The sequence below is a fragment of the Ixodes scapularis genome, unplaced genomic scaffold (assembly GCF_016920785.2).
Source record: "Ixodes scapularis isolate PalLabHiFi unplaced genomic scaffold, ASM1692078v2 PGA_scaffold1__304_contigs__length_218370807, whole genome shotgun sequence".
Lineage (NCBI taxonomy): Eukaryota > Metazoa > Arthropoda > Arachnida > Ixodida > Ixodidae > Ixodes > Ixodes scapularis.
Window position 1 is genome coordinate 206,495,363 of NW_024609846.1, and position 23,522 is coordinate 206,518,884.

The window sequence follows — 23,522 nt, forward strand, 5'->3', positions numbered from 1 at the left end:
CGTTTTGCGCAAGGAGTTTGTTGCGACAACGGAGAGCACGAAATTGAATGTTGTCCACCATTGTCATCAAAAGTTTCGACGGCGTCGTTTTATGCTTCAAAGAGCGCCTGACGAGTTTTGTGTACCCACGGTCATGAAATACGCGAATCAACTGTGTACACAAGGGACGCGCTCCTTTGGAGCGCGTGAATGATTGCGAATTCCACAGGTCGTTTTGGAGCGCGCCGCGAACGACTTTTCTGGAGCGAGCCTACTTCACTGGGCGATCGGGATCGAGACGGACATGTTCCACTGGTCGTTTTGGATTACCTCCCGCTCCAGATCTCGATCTGGATCCGAGAAAAGCCGCTCGAACGATTTCGGTGGATTCAACCGGAAGCCAGCCGGGCCAGCCCTCGGCGCACACACGTGACTTCCTTTCTCGTGGGGCATCTCGCCTGATCTCGCCCATCTCGCCTCAGAATTCATAATGGCTGCTTGCTTACCCATCGGCGCGACAGGTTCGTTTTCCAGGAAGGAGAAGAGAAGGTTTTGCCACGACGGGCATTCCGGAAATCTTTGCTAGAAGCTCCTCAGCCATTCCTGCCGCTCGTGCGTCGAACACATGTTAGCGCCGCGATTGCGAAAACGTCTTCGAAACGACCGCGGCGGCCGCGGAAAGGGGATTCCCGGGCAGGTGAATGACGGGAAGGCATCTGCCGATCTTGGAGCAGTGGTCATGTTCCACATGGGATCCGTAGGCGGCGCGACCCCGTTCGGATCGTGTGCTCCATTCCGGATCTGGTCAACTGATCCCGGCGCGCTCCAAAACGCCCCGTGGAATTCGCCATGAGTGTTTTGAAAACGTGAGGGAGCGTCTTTCGGCTCGGGCTCGTGGCTTTACCTGCGCTACGGGGGAATTTTCTTTCCTACTATTTCTTCGTATTTTCCCGTGAGCGCGTTCTCTCGGCATCGGGTGCTATACCTCGTTTCATGTCATGTGCGAGCAAAGGCGAAGCTATAAGTGCAAGCGTGTATCTTCAAGAAATGCATGAACTGCACGAGTGCGCGTACAAAAAAGGAACGCACAGAGAGCAGGGCTCGCGCGTCTAGCATTGCCTTCGCTCGCACATAAGATGAAACGAAACGTCTGGAGTGCTGACGAAGGCACGGGCGCGAATGCGTTGCTTTAGAAAGCGCCTTCTATGCGCGGGTGCCTGTACAAGCAAAGCATCTTACAGAACTATACGCTCTCGCCGCCAGTGGCTTCACCAATACTGCAGACGTTCATGCACCGTAAAAAATGACCCTGAAATAAACAGTCAATTGACCGTGAAAGTCACGGAGCGCCCACCGTAAAAACAAAACAAAAAGACGGTATGTTGACATTGGAGGGTTTTAGTAGATCGGTCCCATGACTCCGATAACGATATCCCGATACTCCTCCACCGCCTCCCTTGCGCATGCATACTATCGTTATCGGGGCTATCGGAGGTATCGGAACGATCTACTAAAACTCTCTATTGTTTTTCGAGTGAAAAGGGAAGAGAGAGAAGGTACGGGGACGAAAGGAAAGAAGCGGAATGCCCCAGGCGAGGCGCGGTACACACTTCGCACCACGCTCCAGACACACGCACGGCGCGCACGTGATGTGTTGGGGGCCTTCTGCGCCTGCGTCGTCGGGCTGCTCTCCAGGGGCCCTAATCTGGACGCTTGGCGAAAAAGTCGGCGAGAAATCTCGCAGCTCTGATTGGCCGGCGCCAAGGTCAAGTGCGGCGTTGGCCAATCACGCCCGCCAGATTTCTCGCCGAGTTTCTCGCCAAGTGTCCAGATTAGGGCCCCAGTTCACGGCTCTAGGCTTGCGCTGCTCGCGCCTTGACCCTCGCCCACAGCCCTCGCCATCGCGCTGCCTTGCTTTCGCGCTTTCGCCACTTTCGCGGCTTTCGCGCCGTTCCGCCGTTCCCGCCGTCGGGTCGCCACATTTTGTTTTCCCAAGGAAGAAAACAGGAAGCGAGGAAAGTTTGCAATAGGGAGCACGACCGTGGCTGCCAAGACGGCAGACGGCGCAGTACCAGAGGCGTTTGGCGGGCCCGATAGTAAACGAACATAACGTGAGTATCAGTTTGAATGTGAAGGTGGCAAGCACGAACCGATTCTGAGAATATTTATGCCCGTGGCCGGCAAGATCGAGAAAGAGCCGACACCGACAAACCGGCAGCACATGCGTATTGACGGAGTGCATCGGCTGGCCGGCTGGCGATCTTCGTTTGCGCTCCTTTTCGGGAAGAGAGCACAAGCTATTGAGACCCAGCCAAGATAGCTTCGGATTAATACTGCACATTCTTGCGATTTGTCGGTCTTGGCTCTTTTCTCTCGCTTTAATGAGGCGACGGCTTGAGCAACCATGTTTGTTTGCCGCGTTTCTTCAAAGGGGTCAACCACGCTGGTCGAATATGTGCGTCATTATGGTAGCCACGAGTTCGGGCGCGCCAGATTCAATGTATACACGCAGCTTGTTTGCAGTTCACTACTTATGTAGGGCTGAGATGTCACGTCTTACGGTTTCATAAAGGTCAAGTGTGCGAGCGTGGACCTCGGCTCGATTTAACGGGTGACGTAAACTTAAACTGTGGCGTGAACGAATGCGTTCGCGAGTGCTCGAGTAGGGCTGAGATAGTAAATCATCTTAGAGAGCACATCGACAACGGGCAGTCAGCCAGTTGCCCGTATTTTAGCTGTGACAAGTCGTTCACCGCGAAACCTACGTTTGCGTCTCACCTATCAAGAAAACATGTAAAATCAGCCCAACAAGCGAGCGGTTCTTCGGAGCAACAGGCAAGCGCCTTAGACGCAACCAGTTCTTCAGGGCAACAGGCAAGCGCCGGTTGTCAGAGCAGTGCTTCTCCAAAAGGTGCAAGCATGGAGGATGCCAATTCTGGAGGTGTTACCCCTCAGTTTTCACCATCTCCAAGTGAGTTAAACGAGTGTGTCGAGTACGATCTGGCTGTCTTTTACCTAAAGCTAGAATCTAAGTACTGCTCACCTGCTTCCACAGTTCAGCATTTGTGGCAAGAATCGAAAACCTGCATGGCTCAAGTAAGCAGTGCATGTTTAAAGCCTTGCATGACAACTGGGAGGAGCGCCTTGGGACTGCTGATGCTAAAGAATTTGTTGCGGCTGCCAACAGCCAAGATGTATTCAGCAGTCTGAATGCTACCGTATTCAATAGTGAACACAAAAGAAGAGCCTACTTTAAACAAAAGTTTTCATACGTCCAGCCAGTGCAGATTTATCTTGGGCGAGACGGAAACAAGAGAGATTGCTCATATCAACATGTGCCAGTACTGGAAACTTTAAAAAGCCTACTACAGAATGGTTCACTTGCTGACTGCATTCTTAACACTTCTTTAGATGACAGGGACGCGAGCTACATGCAAGACATTTCAGACGGTTCAGCCTACAAATCAAATCCTCTCTTTAGGACTGGGCTGCCAACATTTAAGCTACTGCTGTATCAGGACGCATTTGAGGTTGTGAATCCTTTGAGATCTGCAAAGAAGAAGCACAAACTTGGTGGTGTCTACTTCACTCTTGCAAATTAAAAAAAAAACACAACAGATCTACCAGAGATCACATTCAGCTGGCTCTTCTTTTTGCTGAGAAAGACATCAAAACTTTTGGAATCGAAAAAATTGTTGATCTTCTTTTACGTGACCTGGTCGATATCGAATTGAACAGAATTCTTTTTGATGGTGTGCACGTCAAGGGGACAGTCGTATGTATCCTCGGAGATAACTTGGGATTCCACTTTATGGGGGCTTCACCGAAAACTTCAGTTCCTCCACTTTCATTTGCCGCTATTGCCTGCTCACACGAAGAGTTCAGCGAGGATCCGTGTCGGCTTGGTGAAAAGACGACTGCAGAAAAGTATGATTTGGCAGTTCAGGAGATTGAAGACACTGGGTCTCCTGTTGAAGGGGTGAAATCAAACAGCCCATTTAACAGTCTGACATTCTTTCATGTATGTGATACGGGACTTCCTCCTTGCATAGCACATGACCTTTTTGAAGGTGTTGTTTCATACGACCTCCTCCTTTTCATAAGGCACTTTACAGAGACATGTGAGTGGTTCTCATTGAAATACCTGAACTTCAGGATAACATCTTTAAAGTTCATGGGCTCTGACACAAATAGCAAACCCTGTGAAATAAACATAAAAGGAAATAAGTTAGTTGGTGAAGCTGTTAAAACGTGGAATTTGCTGCGCCTGCTTCCTCTGTTTCTTAGCCGTAAAGTTGACACTAAAGATCCCGTCTGGTGCCTCTACCTTACCTTAAGGAAGGTGGTTGACATTATCTGCGCTCCCAAAGTAAATGAAGAAATGGTTGCCTACTTGCATGTGCTAGTTGAGGAGTACCTTGCATATTGCAAAGAGTTATTTCCTATGGCACCTCTGAAACTGAAGCACCACTACCTGCTTCACTACTCCACGCTCATCACACAGCTTGGCCCACTAATAAACCTGTGGACGTTGAGGTTTGAAAGTAAACAATCATTTTTTAAAAATTGTGTCAAACACCTGCAAAATTTCAAGGCACTGAACAAAACCCTTTCTGGACGACACCAGCTGCTGCAGGCATACCTGCACTCTGAGGCATTTTTCGATCCTGACATTGTAATGAAGGCAGGAATGCCTATTCTGATTTCAACTTACTCAGAAGCTCTCCAGAAATGCTTAGGCATTTTTAACTTCACGTCAGAAGTTACAAATGCGGTTTCATACAAAGGGATATCATACTCATTTGGTGCCTTTGTACCTACCAGCATGGACAGTGAGTTGTGCTTTGGTGAAATAATGTTGCTCTTAATTCATAACAGAAAGGATCGCTTCACTGCTGTGAAAGTTTATAGCACAACATATCTGCCTAATTTGCATTCATATGCAGTGCATGCATCAGAGCAGTTTGCATGCATGCACATTGATCAACTAAGGGATTATACCCACTACCTGCACATAAGGTACAGAATGCAATGATGATCATCCCAAAACACTGGGTTCCTCCGTAGGATGCAGGCTGTCAAAGAACAAACAAATGCGGCCTTGCCAAACCTGACCTCGGGTAAGGTTGAGTGTGTCCTCAACGAATTAATGATCCTTGGCGTAGACTGCCCAAGTGACCTCGACTTTTTGACTAAGGGAGACCTTGCAAGCCTACTTAAACCGATCCAAGCCAGGAAACTTGTCGCCTACCTCAGGCCACAGAGTAATTACAATAATATTTTTTTCTACTCATACTGTTACTGGCAATAGCTTTACCCTACATATTATGCTCAGCAATACATTATAGGATATAGACCAACACACGGTTTACAAACAAGCCCGCGTTTGCCTACACCAGGTGTAGGCACTGCGCGTGTGCAGAAACTGAATTCGTGTAAAGTGAGGCGTCCGCGCATGCGCAGTGCCGTCAACAGTGCTACCGCAGCTGCGTTACATCAGGGCCGTGTGTTGGTCTATAGGGTTCCACCTTTTCAGAGTTTATATTTTGTAAAATTCAAAAGAAGGTTTTCGGATTTTTTTTTATTGAAAAATCATTGCTTGTTAAGTTTGTTGAATGGATGGCGGTGCATGCTATCGGCAATGACACATTGTCAGAGTTTGTGGTTCTTGCTATGAGAAATATTTGATTAAAAATTATTTGACCATGACCATTTATCATTCCTGAAACCAGCCATTTCTAACTGCTGCTGAAATCGAGAATGGCCTTCCGCTTCCTCTTTGCATTATAGCGCTGGGTATGTTTATGACTAAATTGTATCATTATATGTACTGCAAATTTTCCTTCTCAAACTGAGTTCCAGAAGTTCAAGTTCAAATGTTACAAAGTGTAATTAGTGCAGAAATAGAATATAATTATAAATGGGGTTTGGCATTTTTGACTTAAACAAGTAAAAGTAGTAAAATCATTTTTTTTATATTTGGTTTTAGCCAAGAAAGGTTAGTATTTCAGGCCACTATGGCAAGCCAAGATGAGGGGGGATAAGTCATCACACTTGGCCGAGTAGTCAACTATCTTATCTCTGCAACTGTGAAGGTCTGCAGGACAACACTCTTTATGGAGTACTTGGGTTTATCGTGGATGCAATCCGAGTTCATTTTGTGATTTAGTCCTTGTGCGTCAAGTTGGCTGCCATCTTCTAAGGGCCAAATTTGGAGTTTTTCGTTGTTTATCAAGTTGTTTGATTTCAGCGGTTTCTTTTTGTTGGGAGGTTGTTTCAACACCCTCTCAAGCTTCTCTCTGATTAGCAGGAGGCAGTTTCGATATTCCTAGAAGTGTGAAGAGCAGAAATATGCCTAGTAATCTTGCTTGCGAGTTTCGCAATTTAGAATTCGTCGTCGTCCCTATGAAAGTGGTAACTGCTTTCCATGTCTGCAAGTGTTGCTGCGAAAATACAATTAAAATATCTGTCTAATGTACTGCATTTTGGACAGACGTCAATGAAAACTGGAACTAATCAATGCATATTCACCGCAAAAAACCCGGTAAGCTTTCGTCTTTTAAAACATTCACCAATAAAATCGAAAACTTCATTCCCAAATAAAAGCCGAAACAAGGTGCCAAATTCTAGAACAGTAAAAACCAAAAAAATGCAGATCTATAAATATAAAGCACGTCTCAGAGTTTAAATAAAAAACATAATTTGAAGTGTTTCCCATATCTGTCACACAATTCATGAAATCTACAATCGCTATGTATATATAGCCCATTGCGACAACAGACATTTCCAAAGTCTCTACAGGTGACAAATCGCTTTGCCTCCTTGCAACAAATACAAGTATATGGTAGATGTAACGATACAGTGAGTACCCATGCAAATGCGGTGGTCATATGCAACCGGGGAGAGAGAGGGTCTTCAAGCTTCCTGTTCAGCTTGGGTGACACGTGTCTCCCCTCAGCCAACCAGGGAACATTTACGTAGGTGCCTTTATGCCTCGTCTTCTTCCTTCCTGCAATAGAATTCTGACTGTGGCCTACACTTAAGCGAGCTGACTCATAGTGGAGGCAAGGCAAATCGAGTCAATTACCTCTTATCCTGTCGGCAACAAGTAATGTCAGAAGTGTTTGGAATGTGGACGGGAGATTGACAGTAAGGGGGGAAGGGACGAAGCTTGGCCTCTTCTCTTCCCCCGTATTGTTTTTAGAATTTTTTCCATGATGGGGAGGTGCAACCCAGCCCCATTGTTCCAATGCCTTGTCAACAATGTGATTATTATCTGAAAGTTTACTATTTTCACTTTTTTTTAAATTTTCTTAAGGGATGATCTGTGGACTGTCCACGACTACGCACTCAGCATCGGTGGGAGGCTCATGGTTGAGAAGATACCAGACATCCCAACGGTGTGTGCTGCACCCTTTGCGAGTCACTATTGCTTTAACGTCTTTAACAGAGGTAATTTTCTTTTCTGTGATTTTGGTAGATGTATGTGGATGCCTAGTAGGACTCCATACTTTTTATCTTAAGGGTGTATCAAGTCACCAGGCTCGATCTAAAATGGACCGTAAAAATCGACGCCGGCACGTAGCAATCTAAATTTTTTGTCAAAGATCTATTTCACAGGTCGGTGTTTTCTTGTAAAATTACAAAGCGTAGCTCCCTTTTTGTAAAAAATAGGGCCAAGAAACTTGCCACTGTGAACAGCGGGTGGCGACGCAGACAAACAGGTCGAGTGGCGGGTCGCGTTTCATTTATTTCCTCCTTAAGGCCGTGTTGACAGATGGCGCTACCTCTTTATCGAGACTGCTCGCGACCCCATGGCTTTTTAAAATGAACATGATCTTTTTGTAATGTGCCTTTAGTATAAAAATAAGTGCGGACAATAAAATCGAAACTTGAACTAAAAAAATCTGTTTGCATAACGACGGTGCTTTTGCTGCCAACGGATTTTGTCCGCGTGTTGTCTGCTTTCTTTGGCTGGTCGGCTACACCTTTGGACGCTGTTCTCGACGCCATCTATCAATATGTACGCAAAACATATCCCGCAACTCGACTTCGTCGTCTGCGTTGCCGCCCGCCGTTCACCCTGGCAAGTTTCTTGACCCTGAATTTTCACAGAAGGGGAGTTACGTTTTAATTGTACGAGAAAACACCGACCTGTGAAATACACCTTAGACGAAAAGTTTAGGTAGCTACATGGAGGCGTCAATTTTTACGCTCCATTTTAGATTGAACCTGGTCACTCGGGACACCCTATATATTATGCTGCAAATAGCGAATAAATGGTGGACACTTAGCCATTATCCATGGCATCTAGTCACCATTATTCCAAAATATTTTGATGGCCTAGTTGCTTAAACATTGTACACAAAATTAGTGCAGAAGACAACTTTCCTCTGCCTTAACTTTAAATTTTATATTTATTTTCCACCAGCTTATCACTTAAGACTTTTCCATTATTATTTTTATTATCTTTTTGTGATCAGTTTTTTTTTTTTTGTAATTCGACTTTCTTGTCTACTCTATTTTTCTTCACTTCTTTCTGTGATTTTAGTGTCAATTTTATCTTTATGCTCCTCTATCCTCATAAAACGTTAGTTTTAAGTAGCTCTCTGTTCTGTCTCCTCCTCCTTCCTGTGTTCGTCATTTGTGCTAATTTTGTGCACCATGGTTCGCGGGGCCCCATCCAGCTTGTCAGTATGCTGGGAATAGCGGGCCAATGTTGATCAGATTGTCCGCAGGGTCACATAACCGCCATCTGTGTGTTCACGTGACTATGCTACAAATAGCGAACCAAACATAGTCGGATGGTCACATGATCATTATTTGTTGTTCATGACCACATACAGCATGCATCGGAGTGAGCCCAAGAAATTCATAGCTTCCGTAGTCATTTTAAGCCTGATAAAAATTGCCTAAATTTTTTCTTACATTGCTATGACGCTGCTCATGCCTACAATGGGCCACAATTTAATTCATCCCATCAATATAGAAACTAATGCATCGGACCCTGATTCATGGCTGGACTATCACGGTGGGCTTGAGCAAATAATCAATATTTATTGCTGCTCTGGGCAATATACTATTAAATTTTACTTTTGTAAAATTGTTGCCGTGCTTTCAAGTTTGATCATTTTTGGAATTATGCGTGGTCTGTCCAATCTAGTTAGTTCACCAGCTCCATTAGGCGCTCTTTAAGCCATACACTTGTGCACCACAGAGACTCACAGGTTTCAAACTGTGGGTTTCTGTGGTGCACAGGTTTGAAACTGCAATTCTGCATATCTCGTTTTGCTGTGGCAGAACAGGGGAGTTGTGAAATCCTAATCTGAAAATTCTTAGTTGCTGTAAAATAAAAAAAAAAAACCAAGTGGTTTGCTAGTACGGGGTCTCCTGAAAAAGTGTACGCACTAAAATGGCCCACAAAATCGGACATATATAATACTTTTAATACATGGATTAAATGATGGAGATGTTAGCACTGTCAATAACAGTGCAGACATATAAAGTAATAGTATTTTTTGAACAGGTATATTACTAGTTAGATTTATGTGTTAGAATAAACATAAAAATCTTTATGTTAAATGCAGTTGATGTGCATAACTAAATTACACAATTTTTCTTCTTGAACTTTGAAACTGCTGATGGTAAGGCAAAGGTGGGAAAGGAAAGCAGGCATTGTCTTCTAGATTTGACAGGCGAACAGATGAATCTTAATATAATATTCACAACGGAAGGAACGAGACAAAGTGTGCATTCATGCTGCAAAAGTTCCTTTTGCTGCTTAAAAATAGATTCTTGGCTGGTCCAGAAGGTGCCCCAAAATGACTCTGACCATTCACATCGCTTCAACAGTAGCTTGGAGTTACTTTCCTTGATATTTTCAGTCTGTGATTTTCTACCAATTCTGTTATGTTTGAATCATATGCGTAGCGATAAGGTCGGTCATCCTACGTGGGAACAAGGCACGCAACATGGGGCTCGGGCTCATTGAACACAAGGTCTTGGCAGCAGGAAGATTTCAGCAGCCACAAGCAATGGCACTTGGGCCTAAATTTGGTGAGTATGGCAATAATTCAGTGCCAGCTGCTTGTGTTAAAAAAGTGAAAGGCGTTTACAAGTCCCTGTAACGCCGAATTGGAGCGCAGCTCTTGAGGAGGAGGAGGGAAGGGTACTGAGGGGAGGGTAGACCCCTCCTCCTCCTTCTCCTCCTCCTCCCCTCATTCTTTAATATGCTCCGGGGGGTCACCTGACCTCGGGGGAGGGGGTCACGTGACCTCGGGGGGGGGGGGGGTCACATTATTCCAGGGGGAGGGGGGGGTCACGTGACCTCGGGGAGGGGGTCACGTGATCTGGGGGTCACGTGACCTTGGGTTCACGCGACTTTGGGGGGCCACGTGACCTTGGGGTGTCACGTGACCTGGGGGGTCACGTGACCTTGGGGCGACCTAGAGGGGTCACGTGACCTTGGGGTGACCTTGGGAGGGGTCACGTGATTTTGGGGCGACCTTGCTTACGCCGACGGCGACGGCGACGCCGCTCAAGCCGGAAACGGGCGCCTAAGAGCTGCGCTCTAAAAATAATTGGCGGGACACTTATGCTCAACCTTAGCGTATGACGCGATAGCTTGAGGGCAGGGGGTGGATGAGGAGTGGGGAAGCGGGTGTAGGGGCAGGGAGGGCAACAGTGGGGATGGAAATCCTCTAATTCCTTGCATACACAAGGGATCATAGAATTGCATGGGATTCCCTTAGCGTAAGACATCATCGGATTTTCTCGACACGTCGACGCTGGACGCCCAATCATTTGCTGCACGAGAGCCTTAATGCTATTGTGTTAAAACATAACCTAACCTAGCCTCAGTTACAACTCCAGCATAGCTTTAGTACGCTGCCTGTAGCTACATAAAACAATGTCTCTGTGATGCTAGAAATGAGACTAACTGTAGATATGATGGATCTTTTACATGGCAAACATAGGCCGATAATATGAGAAGTGTGTAAGTGGCAGCTCCATCACGAGCTGTCCAAACTTATTTTGAATTTCGTCTCAAAGATAAGTGTTGAGCACAGTGCTGTCAGCATTTGTTGATCTGCAGCGACGCACAGTGCAGAGAGATTGTATTGCAAGCTTAAACTTGAAGTTTTTAGCTCGCTCTGATGCAACCGACTGTTCATATCTTTTATGGTGTGAACATGTCAGAGAAAGATTACTGATGCCTTTTCATTAGTGCACGGTGGCAAGAGCATTGCATTCTGCAGTGGTGGGGAAAGACTAGTTCTACATTAGAACAGCATCACTACCAAAATGGGTAACTCTTAACAGTCAACCTGCTTAACTAGTTGAACAAGAGAAAATTTTTATGTGAGCTGTGTAATTAATGTTGACCCCTCATCTTGAAAAGAAACGCACTCTGCTCTTAAAGGGGCGCTGGAATCCTAGTTAAGGGTCTACCTTTTTTGCGGTATCCACGTCTCTCGGCGTTTGGGCAAGCCAGCAGGCACAGAGAGAGTAACTAAATATCAGTGCGTCCTATTTTAACTGTACGACGTGGAAACCTCCTCCTCCTACGGGGTCGCCCCGTGGTGTCAAATGAGCGTGGCATGTGACGAAATCTTGATGTTGTTGGTCCTGGTCAGCCGGGGAGAGGGAGCATGCCCCGTTCCCAGACAGCTCTCTCTCCTCGGCCTAACCTCCTATCCCCGTCTTCCCCTCCTTTCCCACATTCCTCAGTCAACACGGTCTGCGGGCACGGGAAAAGGGGGGGACTGAGGACCAAGGACATCATGGTGGGCGTTATTTTTTGCTTGTTTTTTGTAATTTTAATATACTTATTCGATGCGAGGAAAGAAAAAAGTTCACTAAGTTACTACGTTCAGTGCGTTTGGCTTCGGTGCAAATAAAAAAAAAAAACAGCAAAAAGTCATTGCAGGGCCCCTTTAAGTTAAAAATTGTCTAATAAGTGATTATTAGGCTTTCACATTCAATAGCTCTATTTTATTGCAGTGCTCTTTGCCAAACTTTGTCTATATATCGTCTCATTCATTTGCCTAGGTATATTGGGGCTGTGCAAGGATACTGAAATGGTATTCGGGAACACCAGAATACATGAACTACTCGGCTAATGTATAGCTACTGAGATATAATGAAGTTTCGCTTGATTAGCAGAAGCTAAGTTATAGTATTCAGTTGTCACATAAAACTTCTTTCAAACATTGCAAGCACTATCGGCATTATTAGATTCTTTGCACAGCAGATAAAGCATGGCTGACATTATACAATATATCTATTAAATTGCTTCTATTTCGGCACATTCATATTTATTATGTTGATAAATGGTTTCTTTCTTTTCCAGATCAAAGGGTGGATGGGCGTGGGGTCTCACCATGGAAGTAAATAAATGTACTGTTTTTATTTCTATTCAACACATTATTTATGCAATGTTCTGGCTTAACTGCATTTGCATGTACATACACAACGATCGTATTGCTGACATGAAGCCCACTCCAATTACAATATACAGCATGCCACATATTTTACAGGCACAAAATGGCTAACCTAAGGAGACTTCATGACTCACTGTTTCATTCACTGTTTGTTGACCAGTATTAGGAAGTAAATCGAAGCAGCAAAGCAAGTGCGGTGAAACGCTAAGCATGTCGTACAATGCGGTGGACACCGCAGGGGGCACCTGTGAAAGCAGGTGTTTGGAGAGTCGCGTCGCCACGGACACCGAGCCATGCGGGTTCGCCCGCCCACGTCTGGCTGTGCGTGGCTTTCCCGTGTCTGAGGAAAAGGGCATCCTGGTGGTTGAGCCGAGCCCGGGTTAGGTTTGAACCCTTCGGGGCCCCCCGTGTGAGGCAGTACACCACTTCGGCCCCCGCTTCTCGTAGACGGGAGTCCTGGTAAGGCCCGGCCAGGATGATTCAGTCTAGTCGCCTTTTCTTCTACTATCCCCTCCGATCTTTCACTTTTACCTGTCCTGTTTCCTTCTTTTCTTTCTCATTTCTCTTGCTCCTTTTTCTTCCCTCTTTGGCGGCAAGGGCTAACCTTGGGTGGCGATAGACCCCTTGTCTGGACCCACAGAGAGGTAATGCGCTATGGCGCATTACCTATCCCCATGTTGGGCTCCGTGGTGGGTGGTGCGCTACAGATGCCGAACGCCTTCCCATTTCTTATGGGTTCTAAACTAAACCAAAAACCTGATCGGGCCCTGAAAAGGGTCCGGACCGAAGTACACGTTAGAGAAGCATTCGCACCCGTGGAGAAGTTTCCCCGATTTCTCGTCATGCATTCTGAAACGGAAAAGCCATTATCTAAGTTATCCTCGTTCCTGGTCTCTAAGACTCTTGAGTCTGTAATCGGAAAGAATTTTAAAGCAAAAAAAATGCCATCTGGGGATCTCGTTGAAGTGGTAACCGCTCAACAAAGCTTAGACCTGCTGGCACTCAACGTGGTGTCTGACTACAGGGTTACTGTATCACCCCACCGCACTTTGAACACTATACAACGTGTAATATCAGAAGATGACCTGCTAGAATCCCCCGAAGATGAAATTGTCAATGGCCTTCGTGACCAAGGAGTCATTGCTGCAAAACGAATTTCTTTTCGACGGGACGGTAAAGAGGTGAAGACAAAGCATGACATTCTGACTTATGAACTGAAGGCGCTTCCGGAATCAGTGAAAGCCGGGTATCTGAACTGTAGAGTACGGCCATATGTGCCAAACTCTCAGCATTGCTTTCATCGCCAGAGATATGGCCATAGCGCCCAGAGCTGCCGTGGAAAGACAACATGTGCCAAGTGTGGCAAAAATGATCACCCTGCAGAGAATTGCTCGAATGCACCTTGCTGTATCAACTGCGGTGAACCTCACCCTGCTTATTCTTTTCTTTGTTTCTTTTTTCTTTTTCTTTGTTTCCATTTTCTTGCAGAAAATGGAAACAAAGAAAAAGAAATTATAACACTCAAAGTGAAAGAGAACATCTCGTTCCCCGAAGCCAGGAAGCGATTCTCCTTCGTGCAGAAGGGGCCTTCCTCTTTGGTAGCACGTGCCGGGGGTGTGCCATCAAAGTCTTCGGTAGGAACCCAGGTCTGCCCTAATGACCTGGTAATTCCACCACCCCCCCTGCATCACAAAGATTTGCTCCACGAAACCGTTTGTCGTTGGAAGCAAAGAAACCACAGGGGCCTCCAGATGGCGCAGAGGCAAAAGATGCCTCTGTGCCAATGGAGGGGAAACAAGAGGATAAGCGGCAACACCAGCCTCAGGGAGAAGGCACTGGTGGCTCCTCCACACCAAAGGACGGGCCACCGAACGATGTGCCTGCCTTGGTTACTCGGACCCCTCCCAGGAAGAAGGAGGGTGTGTTTCGTTTTAAGGCTTTAGGAGAGGCCTCGACATCTAAGGAGGTGCCCGTACCAGCTGCTCCCTCAGCCGTTCAGCCTGAGGAGGAGCGGATGGAACTTGGTGAACCTCCTCCCCCTCGTTCGGTCCCACCTGATGACGCCAGGCTTAAAAAGTCATCCCAGAAAAAGCTAAATCCGCGGGTAACCCCGCCCAAACCGCCCCAGGGCACCTAGGGCAGGTTTCCTTTTTTGTTTTGTTGTTACTTTAAACCATTTTTAACATGAACACGTATAGGTTTATACAGTGGAACTGTAGAAGTCTTCTGCAAAATATTGATGACATTCATTTCTTTCTAGATGAGCTACGGCCCATTGCTGTGTGATTGCAGGAGACATATCTTAACAACACCCATGCAAATGTTTTTAATCGCCACCGTGTTTTTAGAAAGGATCGGGATTCAGACCACTTTTCTGGTGGTGTTGCCATTGTTGTACGGAGTGGCATAGCGTGTGTGGAAGTTCCTCTGCGTACACCACTAGAAGCAGTTGCGGTACGTGTTCTTGCCGATCGTCTCATTACGGTTGTGTCCTTATATTTACCACCTCATCGTCAACTGCATCTTCATGAACTTCGAGGATTGGTTCAGCAACTCCCAACGCCTTTTTTAATTTGTGGTGATTTTAATGCTCACAGTCCCATGTGGTGCAGTAAGCGCCTTTACTCTCGTGGCGCTGTTGTAGAAAGATTTTTACTGTCCTCAGACGTATGTATATCTTTTAAATAAGAAAGAACCAGCATTTTATAGTTCCACTCATAATTACATTACATCCATCGACCTCTCCATTTCATCACCATCATTACTTCCCTGTTTTTCTTGGAAGGTTTTAAACAACTCTTTCGGGAGTGATCATTTCCCGGTTGTAATTGAAAGCCTCGTTCCTCTGCCGACTATATTAAAACGAACCCCTAGGTGGAAACTGGACAAAGCCGACTGGGCACTACTTGATGCAGTGCTTGACCCGTCAGTTCTAGCGTATGTGTCACCTGAAGAAGCGACAATGTATGTTTCGGAGCAAATTATAAGTGCCGCCCAAGACGCCATTCCTCGCACCGCTGAAAATTTACCCAAGTGGTGTAGGCCTCGGTGGAATGAAGACTGTGCCACCACAATGTAAAAGCAGCATAGGGCATGGGATACCTTTCGGAGGTACCCTACTTCTTCAAATAGGATAGAATTTAAAAAGACTAAAAGCAAAGGCCCGATGGACTAGGAGACAAGCTAAGTGGAACTCCTGGACCAAGTATATTTCCTCCCTAAATAGTTTTGTCTCGGAGAAGGAAGTTTGGGATAGGTACAAAAAATTCAAAGGGGATTACCGTTGCTTTGTTATTCCTCTATTTAGCACCCCTGCAAATTCGCTGAAAGATGTTGCTAATGTGCTTGGAGAGCACTTCGAGAATGTTTCCAGCTCCCGAAATTATTCGACGGAATTTAAACGTTTTAAAGCAAGTGCTGAGTGTCACCGTGTACCCATGTCCGGTGGTAGCTCCGAGCCATACAACACTCCTTTCACAATGCAAGAACTAGAGGTGGCTCTGGGCTCCAAGAAGAGGTCGGCTCCAGGCCTTGATGGAATCCATTATGAAATGCTCCGTCAGTTGTCTCGAGAATCACTGAACACACTACTAGGTTTTTTCAACTATCTGTGGGAAGCAGCTTACTTTCCCCAAATCTGGAAACAGGCGCATGTAATTCCTTTGCTGAAAGCTGGGAAGGACCCTTCGGACCCCCGTAGTTACCGTCCAATCGCGTTAACGAGTTGCCTTGGCAAAACCTTCGAACGCCTCATTAATAGGCGGTTAATATATATTTTGGAGCATAACCACTTCTTCGCTAATAACCAAAGTGGCTTTCGAGAAGGGCGCTCTACTTTGGACCACATAGTCCGTCTGGAAACAACCATACGTGAAGCTTTCATAAATAGGCAACATTGTGTCTCTGTTTTCTTCGACCTGGAGAAAGTATATGATACGACATGGCGGTATGGTATCCTTCATGATTTATATGCCTCTGGGGTGCATGGTCGCATGTTGCGGTGTATAAGCAGTTTTCTCACAGGTCGCTCCTTTCAAGTTCGACTCGCCACCACACTATCCGACCAGTATGTCCAGGGAAATGGTGTTCCGCGAGGAGGTGTATTGAGTGTCACCTTGTTTGCTGTAAAGATTAATTCGTTGTCAAAGGTAATTCCACCTTCTGTTTCATACTCCCTCTACGTGGATGATGTTCACATTTCGGTTTCTTCTTGGAATTTGTCTAGCTGTGAGCGGCAACTGCAGCTTACCATCAACAAAATTAGTAAGAGGGCTGACGAAAATGGGTTTAAGTTTTCACCTGAGAAGATTATCTGTGTGCCATTTTCTCTGCGTCGGGGGCTGTTTCTAGATCCAGAACTGACGTTAAACAGGGTTCCTATTAGTGTAAAAACAGAGCATACATTTTTGGGCATAACGTTTGATAAAAAGTTGAACTTCGTTTCCCACCTGAAGGACCTGAAAAAGAAGTGCCTTAAATCAGCCAATATTCTTAAAGTCTTAGCGCACAAATCATGGGGATCCGATAGAATATGTCTGCTACGCCTATACAACTCCCTTATCCGGTCACGTCTGGACTATGGTGCCATAATTTACGATTCAGCGAGGCCTTCTGCACTCAAAATGTTGGATCCTGTGCATCATCTCGATTTAAGGCTCGCTACAGGTGCCTTCCGCACATCGCCCATTTCTAGCTTGTACGCTGAATCTAATCAGATGTCACTTGGGCACAGACGACGTTATCTTGCGGTGACTTATGCTTCCAGAATTCTATCTCATCCAAATCACCGAACTTATCGTGCTTTGCAACATTCTCGGTTTGCTCGTCTTTTGGAGCAGAAGCCCAGGGTTGTACCGCCTTTAAGCCTTCGCCTTGAGGGCATTTGTACATCTCTCGACCTCACCCTTGACGAGACCGACCTTTTGCAGAAGGGTGAAAATGAAGCTCCGTGTTGTACGTTGCCCGTCTTTTGTGATTCGTATTTTACTAAATTTAATAAACATGATGTTCCCCTAGTGGTGATTCAGCAAGAATTCCTTGAGGTGCAGAAGAATTATGGTAACTACTCCCAATTTTATACCGATGGTGCCAAATCATTGCATTTTGTAGGATCAGCAGTTTACTCTGAAAGATTCAGTAAGGTGCAACGTCTCAAGGAATGTGCAAGTATTTATACGGCAGAGCTCTATGCAGTGTTGATGGCCTTGGAGTATATTCTCACCAGCAAGACGATGAAATCTATTTTATTCGTGGATTCTCAAAGTGTGCTCACCACACTTTGCTTAATGAAGGGAAGTAAAAATAGACTGGCACAACTTGTCCGATCTAAGGTACAATGTGGTCTGCGGCTTGGCCGAGACATAAAATTCTGCTGGGTGCCGAACCATGTGGGGATCCTGGGTAACGAAAGAGCAGACGAATTGGCCACTAGCTCTAAGCACCTACTGCCAACTACCTCACAGATTCCATTTCAAGATATGAAGCCCTTAGTAAAATCATTAGTTTTCCAGCTATGGCAATCGGAGTGGAGTATGGAATGCGAAAACAAACTTCACAGGATTAAACCAGCTCTCGGTATGTGGGAGAGTGCATCCCACAAAACCCGCCGCCTTGAGGTTCTTTTGTGTCGTCTTAGAAGTGGACATTCCTACCTCACCCACAAACATCTGCTCAGGGGGGAAGCCCCACCCCTGTGTGATGACTGTGGGGAGCGGTTAACAATTTTACACATTTTGTGACTGTGCCCAGGGCTTGAGACAGAACGACGTACACATTTCCCCGAGTTTTTATCACACCAGATTCCTTTTCACCCAGCACTGCTAATTGGGGAGACTCCTATAGTACCGTTTGATCGTGTCATAAATTACTTAAGAAAAACCGGCTTCCTACTGCAGTTGTAATTTTAATTCTATGATTTTTAACCTTGTCATATGAACCTTTTTTAGATAATTTGTATAAGAAAGTCCTGAGTATGTCCCAGCTAAACACGCTTAGCGCAGTATGGCCATAGTAGCTTTGCGCCATAAAGCCCGTAATCAACAACAATGCGGTGGGAAGATGATAGAATCCGACAATGCTTACTTTTGTCAAATTCTGCAGTCTTTCTGATGTGTTGTACGAAGTGCTAGCGCTTCATTGTGCCAGCATTTTCACCTTCAATTTACTTCTTACAATGGCCAACTGGCAGTGAATTAAACGGTCAACATTTTTACGGTGACCATTAAATTAGCAGTCAGTTGATTGGCAAATAAACTGCCACCATGCCGTGATCTTAGCGGCAGTCAGTAAATCTCGTTTACGGTCTGTTCAGCATCGTCCCGTAAAATTAACGGTATCTTGTTTTACTGCGACCGTTTAATTCACTGGGAGATTACGGTCAGGCAGTAAATTTCAATTTACGGTCTGCCGTATAAATTACGAGAAGTTGCTGGCAGCCAGAATGCCAGTCAACTTACCGTAATTTTGACTGTCCATTTTTTACAGTGTGAGGTGGAGTATAGGACCCTACGTTTTATGGACCTTGCAGTGCGTTACAGATACGAGCCCTTGGTTACAATAGCCAGTTATATCCCGGATAGTATATTGTTTAAGGGGCTTTGCTGCTAATCGCGCTAAATATGCGAGGTCCTAAACATCTGCATTCCTTTCAGGTCTACAATGCTCGATTTGATGCATATGTGGACACGTCAGATGACGACATTTTTTTCTGATGGGGACAGAATTAGGCTTGTTGGTGATGAAAGTACCGGCGACAAAGGGAACTTACCACTAAAACGCAGGTAAGTGGGTGAGTTGCAAACATGGGGCACAGTCAAATCTGGTGTGGCACCGGCTCCTGCATCTATTTTGTTTTCAGCAAAAATGAGGGAGATATGGTGAGAATGGTTCCTGGCAGCAGCCTGCCTGACGGTCAGCAGCTTGCTTTCAATACAAGTGATTACAGGCTGCCTCCTATACCATTGGATGTCAAGGTTGCCATTGACAATGCTGAACTGGGAAAAGTGCCCAGTCGTAGGAAATCTAGGATAGTTTCCTGTGTAACAAGCCATTTGCTGACAATCAACTGGTAAGTACGCGCCTGCATTTTCATATCTCTCGTTTATTAGATGCTAAGTTTTTGGTATGCCCACAGCTATCCCGGAGGACTTTACGAGACGGCTGCAAAGGCCCTAGTGCAGGAGTATCCCGTGCTAAGGGACACAATTGGCACAGGCTTGGTGAGCACAAACACAGTTACAGTTACGCAGCAGGTACTGTATGGAAACACATGTAAATATGCCTGTTTTTGTCCTAGATTGCCTTTCTGTGCAGCGTGCACTTTAGCCGTAGTCCTAAACTAGTGTTACCACACAATTTTAACAACGGGAAAATATTTATTCATAGGACTCATGGAAAGTGTCTTTTCAATATAAGCTGCGAAATGTGAGACTCTGGACAGAGTGCCTGCTGTACAAGCAGCAAGGGAGAAATTCGGCAAGCGAAAAAACGTTCAGGACAGTGCGGCTACTAAAGACAGTGTCGTAAGGTGGGTCCCAATCTCAGCATTTCAGAGCATTTAAAGATATGTTATCTGCTTCGACCAGGCGCAGCCTTATTCGCTACAAGGCCCCAGAGACGTTTGTTTCGAAAGTGTACTTTATGAGGGCTTAAAGGGACCATGAAATGACTTTTTTACTTTTTCCAGATAACTTTTACATTAAACCGTCAATGTTCACTGAATGCCGAACAGGCATCCGTTTTCGTCTCGGTTTATTAACTTCTACACAAAAAATTAACGAAATATCGACTTTTTCTTGACCGCAAAAGAAGCCGTGACGTACGCTGCTTCCGGAACCGGAAGTTCTCTCGGCGGTAGGAGATGGGAGCGTTAGCGGCGACGAGTTGGGGTGCGCCGGTAGGTTTTACTGCGCCGATGTCACCGACGTATTTTCTGAATCGGCGCCTCTCATCGCCGCATCGCAGCTGAGCGAAATTCAATGATATACGTTGCGCTACAGCGACAGCATGGGACTAGTCCCATACGCCGGTATGCCTGTTGGGAAGTGCAGCGAGTCTTCCGGTGAAGACTTCAGAAGTCAACCCAACTGTCATTGTTGGTAAAAGGCGGCCAGTGTCAGTCGTTTGCAAAGCGACGTAGATAGAAACAAATTGCCGCGGCGTTTTTCGCGGTCTCGGAGATGCAGGAGCGAGCCGACGTTAAAAAAGATACGTTTGAACTACGAGCGTCAGCAAGAGCCACGTAAATACCTGTTCACACTCGGAAAGGACGCGCGCGTTTGATGGAAGTGCTGTATTCGCGCTGTTGGTAAGCGCTTCGGGACCGATCTTTTACTATTGCAACTCGATACTGACGCGACACTCGGCAAAGAAAGGTTGGACCGGTATTGCACGTATACCTCCCACGAACTGTTACAGCTCGACAGTGACGTGCAGTCTGTCAGAATAAAAATGGCATACCAATAACAAAGAGTACATACCGTGTTACGAAGGTAATCCATGCAGCGTTTATTTCAGCTCTATATCACACAAAACAAGAAGAGAGAATCGACGAGGGTCTCTTTTCGACGAGTGTTCGTCAACACTGCCTCGGAAAACAAGGGGAAGAGATTGACCTCACCTCTTAATCTAAAATTGAGGTCAGCGATCAAACTATAATACGGGAAGGGTCCACAAGGGTAGCACGGGCATATTCCATTCAGCACGCCAGCCGGTCGTAGGCAGGCAGACGGTCTTGCGACGAAGCAACGCTGCGCCGAGTCGGAGTGCCTGCTAGGCCTATATTCTGAGAGCTTCGTCGGAGCGGGATTCGCGGCTGTGGTCGCTCTTCTCGGGTGTTTGTGGATCCAGCGTTCTTGTTCGTCGTGGTCTGTTTTAAGTACATTTTTTTTCTTGCTGCTTGAAGTCGGCACGCGCGAGATGAACACATAGAAAAATAAACGTTCAGTCAGTCAGAGTTTTGAGAGGAAGGAAACCAAAGGAAATAACCGTTCTAAGTCGGCCCTGCCCTACTGCGCACGCGCAGTAGTTGCTTCGTTTACCACACGATAGATGGCGCTTGGCTCTCAGCATTATCAAATTTGCAATTTTCGCCACACATCTCTAATTTTGCTACAAAATGTGGATCTGAATATTATTTAACAAAACTTTTAGGAAACATTCGCCGGCTATTTATTGTTTACGATCGCGGTGCTGGTGAGGTAGGCTCTTACCCAATAGGCGACCTGGATTTGGCTGACGTGCTCCATTTCCGCGCATGCATCGTAGTGAACAGGCGAAGGAAGGAAGGCGCAAAAGAGTCCAGTTTTCTTTTAAAAGTTCTATAGCAAATAATTTTTTTTGGCTCCCTAGTTTTGTGTTTTTGTGTTTCTTTTCACACCTTTTACGACGTGCGGTGGATGAAATTCGATTTTAAAATCATTTCATGGTCCCTTTAACATTGCGGGCATACAGTAGGCTTATTAGAAGAAAGCAAGTATTTATGGAGCGAGATGGCAACACAGCAGCATGCACTGGCCTCATTTTGATTGTGTACTGCTCAAGGAATATTTTACTGACATTTTCTTAGATTCAAAACAAACTAAGTCGTCACCTGAAGTTCAATGCGCATATCAGTGCCAGCTAGTACGAGAGCTTCCTGATGTTATTGGTAGTGTTTCTTTCCTGTTAAACTGCAAATGTCCCACTATACACAGATGTCGAGCTCTGCGGATCCGTCATAAACGGACATGTTGACTTCATGACGAGGGAGATGAAACGACGTTCTCCTGACCTACGGAAGCTCGGAAACTATATGAAAAAGACTCGCTCTTCGAGAAGTAAATGGATTATGGAGACGCAACCACCAACAGCTGATGTACGGAAAAAAAATACCCAGCCTTAGCAAACGCTGAAATGGTGAGCAGAGCATGAGGCTACCACTTGTAATTCTTCCACATACAGTGTATGCGCATAAGATTTGATAACTTTCTTAATTAACTCTTTACACGAATGTTATAAAGTCCGTCTCTAGATTGTATTGCTATAACAGTATTATGTTTTCCTGGGCAATAGTTCCATACAAATGCTATTCCCATAATTTTAGCTGCACCAGGAGTTCATTGCCATCACAGGCGTAGATTTGGAATCAAAGTTGCTGGCATTCATTAGAAAGTGCGGGGAGAGATGCCTCTGCCTGGTGAAGTCTCGCCGCTGCGCGAAGGAGACAGTGCACGAGCTGGAAGCAGACCTCGAAAAACTGGAAGGAGATGCCAGGAAGTGTATGTGTTAAAACCCTCCTCCTAGGGTTGCCTAGTACTGTTTTAACAATTCTGTAACCATGCTGTTGCTCGGCGTAATTGAAATTTTCTTGCAACAGATTGCTTTGCAGTTAGCATGTTACAGTTATTACCTATGCTGCTAAAGAAACAGCCGAGATTTCTAAAAGGACCGGTAAGGAATACCCTCTTCACTTTTTGGCGGTCTAGGTCGTCACAACTGGGCTGATTTTCATAAATGCAAATGTTACAGGACATCTACACTGTCCTTCGTTTTGAGGGCTCAAAGGCACACGAGGCCAAAGATATATTTGCCGTGTTTGAAGTCCTGAATGTGGAGGTCGTCGACATTATAGCTGGTGTCACAACCGTCATGGAGATTTATTGGATCTTATACGTCAAGCACTCAAGCCAGAACAAGAACACGTTGGCACTCCTCCAGCTCTTCTGCGGACTTCGAAGAGCACCGCACACACCATTGGTGAAACGGGCAATCTCTGCCATCAAGAACGTTTTGAAGTATATTGAATGATGTCTAGTATATAGGTGCTGTATAAGTATTGTGTTGAATGCGCGCTGAATAAACGTTCAAGAACTAATTATGTTGTGCTGTTATTTCTTGCTGATGTCTTGCTAAAGAATGCGAGCCATAGTTTTTACAGTACTGAGTACGTTAAGCTAGTAGTTCCTACTAGGTTTCGCGGATGAGGTCAGTTCCCGTTACTAGCTTCTTTAGTTAGTAACTGTTACTAACACTCCCGTTACTAACTGCAGTTACTAAGAGGTTAGCAACATATGTGACAAGCAGTTACTAACCTATGGTTAGCATGCATAACGACTTTTTTTT

General features: G+C 45.6%; 1 pseudogene; it reads left to right on the top strand.

The window, feature by feature from the left end:
* LOC120838620 overlaps positions 1–23,207 on the top strand; it is a 37,613-nt pseudogene extending 14,406 nt beyond the window's left edge.
* Positions 23,208–23,522: the final 315 nt, after the last annotated feature.